General features: G+C 34.9%; 1 pseudogene; it reads right to left on the reverse strand.

Moving 5' to 3' along the window:
• The window catches only part of LOC103586568, a 16,993-nt pseudogene extending 10,501 nt beyond the window's left edge, over positions 1–6,492 (reverse strand).
• Between the last annotated feature and the right edge of the window lie 3,884 nt (positions 6,493–10,376).

Below are 10,376 nucleotides of genomic sequence, written 5' to 3' on the forward strand. Positions count from 1 at the left end.
CCTTTATTTCCTTCTCTTCTCTGATTGCTCTGGCTAGTACTTCCAACACTATGTTGAATAGGAGTGGTGAAAGTGGGCATCCTTGTCCAGTTCCTGTTCTTAAGGGAAAAGCTTTCAGCTTTTCCCCATTCAGGATGATATTGGCAGTGGGTTTGTCATATATGGCTTTAATTATGTTGAGACACTTTCCATCTATACCTAACTTGCAGAGAGCTTTTATCATGAATGAGTGTTGAATTTTATCAAATGCTTTTTCAGCATCTATAGAGATGATCATATGGTCCTTGTGTTTAATTTTATTGATATGGTGTATCACATTTATTGAATTGCATATGCTGAAACAACCTTGCATCCCTGGGATGAATCCCACTTGATCGTGGTGTACAATTTTGCATATGCATTGCTGTATTCTGTTAGCTAGTATTTTATTGAAATTTTTTGCGTCTATATTCACTAAGGATATTGGCCTGTAGTTTTCTTTTTTAGTTGAATCTTTTGGTATCAGGGTAATGTTTGCTTCATACAATGAGTTTGGGAGAATTGCCTCTGTTTCAATCTTTTGGAATAGTTTGTAGAGAATTGATGTCATTTCCTCTTTGAGTTTTTGGTAAAATTCTGCTGTGAATCCGTCTGCTCCTGGGATTTTCTTTGTTCGGAGCCTTGTGATAATAGCTTCAATCTCTTTCATTGTTATTGGTCTGCTCAGATTTTCTACATCTTCTTGGCTCAGTTTTGGTAGCTTGTGTGTGCCAGAAATTTATCCATTTCCTCCAGATTTTCAAATTTGTTGGCATGTAGTTGTTTATAGTAGTCTTGAATGTTTTCTTGTATTTCAGAGGTATCAGTTGTAATATCACCTTTTTCATTTCTAAGTTTTGTTATATGGATCTTCTCTCTTCTTTTTTTAGTAAGCCATGCTAATGGTTTGTCAATATTATTTATCTTTTCAAAAAATCAACTTTTTGATTCATTGATACTTTGTATTGTTATGGGGATTCAATTTCATTAAGTTCTGCTCTGATCTTAATGATTTCTTTCCATCTGCTAACTTTGGGTTTGGATTGTTCTTGTTTTTCTAGTTCTTTAAGGTGAAGTGTTGGGTTATTCACTTGACATCTTTCCATCCTTCTGAAGTAAGCATTTAATGTGATAAATTTCCCCCTTATACTGCTTTNATTTTTGAGTTGGGTTACTTGATTTTGTTATAAAGTTGTTTGAGTTCCTTGTATATTCTGGATATTAATCCTTTGTCAGATGTGTATTTTGCAAATATTTTCTCCCACTTTGTTGGTGGTCTTTTAACTCTGTTAATTGTTTCTTTTGCTGTGAAGAAGCTTTTTAGTTTGATATAACCCCATTTGTTTATTTTTCCTTTGGTTGCCCATGCTTTTGGGGTCATATTCATGAAGTCTTTGTCCAATCCTACTTCCAGAAGTGTTTCTCTTATGTTTTCATTAACAAGTTTTCTTGTTTCAGGCTGTATATTTAATTATTTAATCCATTTTGAGTTGATTTTAGTATATGGTGAGAGGTACGGGTCTAGTTTCATTCTCCAGCATATTGATATCCAGTTATCCCAGCACCATTTGCTGAAGAGGCAGTCTCCTCCCCAGTGTATAGGCTCGATGCCTTTCTCAAAGATCAGATGGCTGTAGGTGTATGGGTTTATTTGTGGATTCTCTACTCTACTCCATTGGTCAGTGTGTCTGTTTTTATGCTTGTACCATGTTGTTTTGGTTATTGTAGCTTTGTAGTATAGTTTAAAATCAGGTAGTGTTATGCCTCCAGTTTTATTTAATTTGCTCAGAATTGCTTTGGCCATGCATGGTCTTTTGTTATTCCATATAAATTTCTGGATAGTTTTTTCCATTTCTGAGAAAAATGTCATTGGAATTTTGATGGGGATTGCATTGAATTTGTATATCACTTTCGGTAGTATAGATATTTTCACAATTTGTATCCTTATAATCCAAGAGCATGGGATATCTTTCCACTTTCTTGTGTCCTCTTTAATTTCTTTCAACAGTGGTTTGTAGTTCTCATTGTAGAGATTTTTCACATCCTTGGTTAACTCTACTCCTAAGTATTTTAATTTTTTGGTGGCTATTGTAAATGGGCAAGCTTTCTTGATTTCTCTTTCTGCATGTTCACTATTGGAGAATAGAAATGCTACTGATTTTTGTGTGTTGATTTTGTATTCTGCAACTTCGCTGATATCATTGATGAACTCCAAGAGATTTTTTGTAGAGGCTTTAGGCTGTTCCATATATAGGATCATGTCATCTGCAAAAAGGGACAGTATGACTTCATCCTTTCCAATCTGGATTCCCTTTATTTCCTTCTCTTCTCTGATTGCTCTGGCTAGTACTTCCAACACTATGTTGAATAGGAGTGGTGAGAGTGGGCATCCTTGTCCAGTTCCTGTTCTTAAGGGAAAAGCTTTCAGCTTTTCCCCATTCAGGATGATATTGGCAGTGGGTTTGTCATATATGGCTTTAATTATGTTGAGACACTTTCCATCTATACCTAACTTGCAGAGAGCTTTTATCATGAATGAGTGTTGAATTTTATCAAATGCTTTTTCAGCATCTATAGAGATGATCATATGGTCCTTGTGTTTAATTTTATTGATATGGTGTATCACATTTATTGAATTGCATATGCTGAAACAACCTTGCATCCCTGGGATGAATCCCACTTGATCGTGGTGTACAATTTTGCATATGCATTGCTGTATTCTGTTAGCTAGTATTTTATTGAAATTTTTTGCGTCTATATTCACTAAGGATATTGGCCTGTAGTTTTCTTTTTTAGTTGAATCTTTTGGTATCAGGGTAATGTTTGCTTCATACAATGAGTTTGGGAGAATTGCCTCTGTTTCAATCTTTTGGAATAGTTTGTAGAGAATTGATGTCATTTCCTCTTTGAGTTTTTGGTAAAATTCTGCTGTGAATCCGTCTGCTCCTGGGATTTTCTTTGTTCGGAGCCTTGTGATAATAGCTTCAATCTCTTTCATTGTTATTGGTCTGCTCAGATTTTCTACATCTTCTTGGCTCAGTTTTGGTAGCTTGTGTGTGCCAGAAATTTATCCATTTCCTCCAGATTTTCAAATTTGTTGGCATGTAGTTGTTTATAGTAGTCTTGAATGTTTTCTTGTATTTCAGAGGTATCAGTTGTAATATCACCTTTTTCATTTCTAAGTTTTGTTATATGGATCTTCTCTCTTCTTTTTTTAGTAAGCCATGCTAATGGTTTGTCAATATTATTTATCTTTTCAAAAAATCAACTTTTTGATTCATTGATACTTTGTATTGTTATGGGGATTCAATTTCATTAAGTTCTGCTCTGATCTTAATGATTTCTTTCCATCTGCTAACTTTGGGTTTGGATTGTTCTTGTTTTTCTAGTTCTTTAAGGTGAAGTGTTGGGTTATTCACTTGACATCTTTCCATCCTTCTGAAGTAAGCATTTAATGTGATAAATTTCCCCCTTATACTGCTTTTGCAGTATCCCACAAATTTTGGCATAATGTTTCATTGTATTCATTAGTTTCACTAGAGTTTTTGATTTCCTGTTTGATTTCTTCTTGGACCCATATGTCATTAAGTAGAATGCTGTTTAATTTCCACGTGTTTGTATAGTTTCCAGAATTTCATTTGTTATTGATTTCTAATTTTACTCCATTGTGGTCTGAAAAAATAGGTGAGGTAATCCCAATTTTTTTGAATTTGTTGAGACTTGATTTGTGACCTACATTGTCATCTGTCCTGGAGAATGTTCCATGTGCTGATGAGAAGAATGAATATTCTGAGGTTTTTAGATGGAATGTTCTGTAGATATCTGCCAAGTCCAATTGGTCTAGAATGTTGTTTAGATCTTGTGTTTCTCTGCTGATTCCTTGCCTAAATGATCTGTCCAATATTGACAGTCAGGTGTTCAGGTCCCCTGCTATTATGGTATTAGTGTCTATTTCCTTCTTTAGGTTTAATAGAATTTGCTTTATAAATCTGGCTGCTCCGACACTGGGTGTGTATATACTTATGATTGTTATGTCTTCTTGATTTATCAATCCTTTTATCATTATGTAGCGGCCCTCATTATCTCTTTTTATGATTTTTAGTTTAAAGTCTATTTTATCAGATATAAGAATAGCTACTGCAGCTCATTTTTCATTTCTGTTTGCATGGTAAATCTTTTTCCATCCTTTTACTCACAGTCTATGTGTTTATAGGTGAGGTGGGTCTCTTGAAGGCAGCATATAGTTGGGTCCTCCATTTTAATCCAGTCAGCAAGTCTGTGTCTTTTGATTGGGGAATTTAATTGTTTTACATTAAGAGATTTATTGAAAAGTGTTGATTTAATCCTAGCATTTTATTGATTTTTGTTTGGATGTCTTAAATGTCTTTTGTTCCTTTCTTTCTGATTTACTGTTTGTCTTCTGTATTTGGTGGTGCCTTGGGTGGTAGATAAACTTTTTAAAAATTTTCTCTTCATTGGTGGCATTTTTATTTTACTAGCGGGTTTTGATTTTTCTTGAGTTTTTATGGCAGTGGTAGTTATTTTTCAGGTACCAAACCCAGTACTCCCTTGAGAATTTCCTGTAAGGGTGGTCATGTGGTAGTGAACTCCCACAGTTTTTGTTTGTCTGAGAAATATACTATTTGCCTTTCATTTCAGAAGGATAGCCTTGCGGGGTAGAGTATTCTTGGCTGGAAATCTCTGTCTTGTAGTATTTTGAATATATCATCCATTCCTTTCTGGCTTTTATGGTTTGTGAAGAAAAGTCTGATGTTAGTCTTATTGGGGCTCCCTTATAGGTGATTCGATGCTTCTCTCTTGCAGCTTTTAAGATCCTCTCTTTGAGTTTTGCCAATTTGACTATAACATGCCTTGGAGAAGACCTTTTTGGGTTGAATATGTTTGGGGGTCTTTGAGCTTCCTGAATCTGAAGATATGTGTCTTTTCCTATATCTGGGAAGTTTTCTGCCACTATTTTGTTGAATATGTTTTCAATGCAATCTCCTTTTTCCTCCCCTTCTGGAATACCCATGACTCAGATATTTGAGTGCTTAAGGTTGTCTGTTATCACCCTTAGTTTTTCTTCAATGTTTCAAATTCTTTTTTCTTTTTTTTTCTTTTTTTTTTTTTTGTCTGCCCATGTTATTTCAAACAGCCCATCATCAAGGTCAGAAGTTCTGTCTTCTGCTTCTGCAAGCCTGCTGGTTAAACTCTCTGTTGTGTTTTTTATTTCATTGAATGAATTCTTCAGCTTGGCAAGCTCTGCTACATTTTTTTTTAGGGCATTGATATCCTTGTACATTTCTTTCTTCAGGTCCTGTGTACTTTTCCTTGTTTCATCGTGTTGCCTAGCTGAATTTTCTTGTATTTCATTTAGTTTCCTTAGAATTATCACTCAAAATTCCTTGTCAGACATTTCAAGGGCTTCTTGTTCTATAGGATCTAGAGCTTGAGAGTTATTACCCTTTGGTTGTGTACTTTCTTGATTTTTCATTTTTCTGGTATCTTTCCTTTGATGTTTAGTCATTGTGGCAGGTGATTTCATGGTACAATGGTTTGACACTATTGTCTGGCTAGGATGCTGCTGGGACTGCCAATTTGGTATGGCTGCCTCAGTGTTTGCTCAGTTGCCCACTAGTGTCTTGGGTGCATGGTCACCTCGGGGCTTGGGCCTCTCCAGTAAGCACCTCTCTGGTCTGCATGCACTCAGCCAGGCTGGAGATGGAGTTGGGTGGTGATGGTGAGGCCTACCTGCTGGGTTGCGCACTGGCTCTGCAGGGCGCATGGTCTCCCTTGGTAAGAATTTTTAAGCAGGGATACATACTGGATTTTGTGAAATACATTTTCTGTATTAATTGAGATGATCATACAAATTTTCTTTTTTAGTCTGTTAATATGGTTTTATATTGTTGAACCATCACAAGTCAGGGACCATCTATAGATGTATTTTCCCAATTCTTCTCTGAGAATCACCCTTCCTACCCACATAGATTTTGGATTAAGCTATGGTCATATTTTGTTCATGTAACCCTAGCTTTCTTGCAATATCTAAACAAGTGTTGATACCTGTCTCTAGTCTGTTCAATTGGATCACTTCATATACATAAAAACTACAAGTTGAAAACTAAGATGTATTATTCACAGGGAAACAGATCACAGGTTCTTGAACTCTACCTGTATCTGCTATTGTAAGAGTTTATCAAAGAAAGAAAAATTATCTATCAAGAAGAAAAGGGAAGGCCCAGAAGCAAGCAAGCTTCAGAGCATGGTTGGAGGGCTTAGGCAGGAGCCAAGGGCAATAGCCCCCACCAGGAAGCAGGTAAGGAACATGACAGAACAATCACTTGCATCTGGGTGGCCCACTACAGCCACCACCATAGCCACAGCTGCCAGAAAAGCAGCTTCAATAGAAGCTGCCACAAAAGTGGTAGCCACTGCCACCATGTAGGTGGCCCACCAGACACTTGACTGCATTGTCACAGGAGTGTCACTAGTAGAGACTGAAAAAGAAGAGGATGTCTCTCTCCTCAAACTTCTCTCCAGAGAAGAAGCAACTGAAGTACTAGATTATCAGACATCAATGTAAAGATACTAGAAGTATAAAAATGCAAGAAAATATGACACCACCAAAAGAATATAGTGATTCTCAAATACCAACCCCTATAGAATAGGAAACCCTCCAAATGACTGAAAAGGAATTCTGACCAACAAGCTTAAGGAAACACACTGAGATATGAGAACACTCAACAACAAAATGAAATGAGAAAAAAAAATCCAGGATTTGAAGTAGGAAATTTACATAGAAATTAATATATTAAAAAAGAAGGTAGTAGAACTTTTGAAACTGCAAGATTCACTCAATGAAATAAAAAAACAAAACTGAGAGCCTAAGCAGCAGGCTAGACCAAGCAGAAGAAAGAATTTCTGATTTTGAAAATAGTTTTCTCAAAATAACCCAGGAAGGTCAAAAAAAGGAAAAAAAGTTTTAAAAAATGAAGACAATCTAAGAGAGCTAGCAGACAACCTTAAGCACACAAACATTCAAATCATGGGTGTTCCAGAAGGGGAGGAAAAAGGGAAAGGCATGAAAGACTTATTCAATGAAATAATAGTCAAAACCTTCCCAGGTGGAGGGAGAGACACAGACCTTCAGATCCAGGATGCTCAAAGATCCCCAAATAGATTCAGTCCAAAAAGATCTTCTCCAAGACACATTATAGTCAAACTGACAAAGCTCAAAGACAAAGAGAATTTTAAAAGAGAAGAGAAAAGCTTTAAGTCACCTGTAAGGGAGCCTGTATCAGACTATCAGCAGACTTCTCAACAGAAACTCTATAGGCCAGAAGAAAATGAGATGATATGATATATTCAAAATACTAAAAGAAAAAAAAAACTGACAGCCAAGAATACTGTACACTGCAAAGCAATCCTGAAACAAGAGAAAAATCATGTATTTTCCAGACAAGCAAAAACTGTGGGATTTACTACCACATGACCAGCCCTACAAGAAATCCTCAAGGGAGTCATGCATCAGGAAACTGAAAAATAATAATTACTCATCTTACCAGCTATAGTTCTGCTCAAAATTTCCTATTTTATCATAATTGAGTCTTAGCAGGTAGTGTGTTTCTAGGAATTTATTCATTTCATCTAGATGATCTAATTTGTTGACCAAGAATTATTCATTGTGTTCTTTCGATTTCTAACCCCTCTTTCATTTCTGATTTTGGTTATTTGAGTCTTATCTCCTTTTTCTTAAACTAGCTAGGTAAAAGTTTGTCAATTTTGTGGATCTCATCAAAGTACCAACTTTTGATCTCATTGATTTTTTTCTATTTTTACTCTGTTTTCTACTTCTTTTATCTATGCTCTAATTTTTATTATTTATGCCCTTTGCTAGGTCTGGGCTTAGTTTGCTCTTCATCTTCTAGTTTCCTAAGGTGCAAAGGTGATTGTTGATCTGAGATCTTTTTTCTTTTTATTAATGTATGAATTTACATTAAATAAATATCCCCTTTAGCAAAAAAAATTATTTAAAAATTATTTTTTCTGTCTTGTTTTTTGTAGGTATATCCAGAGTTTAAACATACCTAGTTATATTTTTAGTGCAGTTTTTCTTCCTGCTTTTTCACTTAATATTATATCTTGAAAATTTGTCTTAAATACTCTTCAAAATTATGATTTTAATAACTGCATTATATTACATTTTATGGAGGTCCATAATTTATAAGCCATTCACATATTGTTGGACATTCAGTGTAGTCCCAGTTTTTTACCTTTATGTAACTGTCTTTCACATTAATATATATTTTTTATTTGATTATTTGCTTATGGTTTCAAGAAGTAGCATAATTGGTTGAAAGTGTATGAACATTTTAAAGAATTCTATTTATAAATCCAACCTGTTCTTCAAAACTGTTTTACCAGTTTATACTTATATTAGAAGATTTTTGACATTATTTCTTTCATATTACTATTATTACACCGTATCATACTTTTTCAGTTTGAGAAATGAAAAATGTCATTTTTCTGTTTTAATTTCCATTTCTATGAATATCTTAGAATGTATTTATTAGCCATTTGTGTTTCTTTTGGGTGTGTGACTGCTCATGTCTTTCACCAAATTTCTGTTCAGATATTTCTAATTCATTTTCAAGAGTTCTTTGTGTGTTAAGGATGTTAATCTTTGTGTTAAATTTTTTCCTTATCAATTGACTTTAAAATCAATTTGTGATGTTTTCCTTCATTCGTATGTTGAGAAAATAATTTTCTATCTAAACATTAAATAAAATTTTTAAATTAATTTACAAAATTCTTTAGGAAATAGAAAAAAAAGAAAAGGGAAGCAATAAACATCAGTTGTGACCTTGTGATCAGTTCAGAGATGAAAACTGTTGCCTTCATTTATATTTCTTGTTTGTTTTTACTGGTGTGTACAAAATTTCTAATACACACATACACACAAACACACATGCACACACACATACACACACACACACAACATTTCCTCTTCCATTTACCTCACTGTGGAACATAGAGGGGGATTATAGTTGTTAATGAGATGAAATAACAGTGGAGATTGAGAAAGAAAAAGAGGCTCACTGAAATAACAGTGGAGACTGAGAAATATGGAATATGCCCTGAGATCCTAAATGGCCCTGTGACATTTCTCAATGTAAACGTTGTATTCGGTTGTCTCCATTTGGAAAGATACTCGGTGTATTTATACTTGTATGTGTGACAATGGATACATATCAGGTAGAGAAAGCTTTTAAATTGTGTATTTTAAATTGTATATAGAATTTTATGTAGATTGACCAACTAAGAGATAAAATGTAGTGTGGAGTGATTATAACTGCCAATTTACCCACCAGAATATGTCCTCAGCAGTCATGCTTTTAACTGTTGATTAGACAAAGTTATATAGTGCACATAAATTGTCACAAATTAATTTCTTCTCTTTCTCTCTCTCTGTCTCTTCTTCCACCCACACCCCAAGAATTTAAACTGAAAGGCAAGAAGAGAGTTTATGTCAGAGGACTACAGATACATTTCATCCATTCCTTTTGCTGACATTATTAATGTTTCCCTGTTTCTAGTCCTTACTGAGCTTTAACTGGTCACTTGTTCCATGAACTTTGTGAACTATTTCTGCATCCTTCTATTTCCATTAAGTTGTCTTTCATGTTTATGGCCTACTCAAATTTGCATCTGATAACATGCAAGATAACCAGCATATTTCTGTTTCTGGTTTTGCTGCTGATATTGAGGGTTGAGATACTGAATAAATTGACCCCAGGATTGTAATAGCCATGTCCTGAACTCTTGTAGGTTGGTCTTACATATAACCAGTCTATGACTGAAATATAACTGTGGCTGTGTATCTATCTTTTTGAGACATACGTATTATTATGTAGGGGAAGTGGAGGAAGGAGCAAAAGAATGTAAGAAATGAGAAAATTTGCTGAAGGAATGTTTGCCATTAGCAGGCATTTATGTCTCCTTCTTCAATGGTGCCTTATACATGCATTTGAGAAAGAAACTTTCAAAGACAATAGGTTGGTTTACCCAGGGTTGGCACCCTGATGGAGCTCACCAGCCAGCTTAGATCCGATCCTTCAGCAGCTGTGCTTTTTAAATCAGTGAGCCTCTTTTTCTTTTCTTTTCCTTTAAAAATTGTGTCTGTTTGTTTATTTCTGCAGCTTTAAGCTATCCTACCACTACTGAGAATGAAACAATCTAATAAACCTTTTCATGTTGGATCCTCTTTTTGGCAGGCAATAGAAGTTTTTACAAGGTATTCCTAACGATGGATAATTTCCATCGTCCTGCTTTGTACTTGTTTTCTGATAATAATA

Source organism: Galeopterus variegatus, unplaced genomic scaffold (assembly GCF_000696425.1).
Source record: "Galeopterus variegatus unplaced genomic scaffold, G_variegatus-3.0.2 Scaffold352, whole genome shotgun sequence".
NCBI lineage: Eukaryota > Metazoa > Chordata > Mammalia > Dermoptera > Cynocephalidae > Galeopterus > Galeopterus variegatus.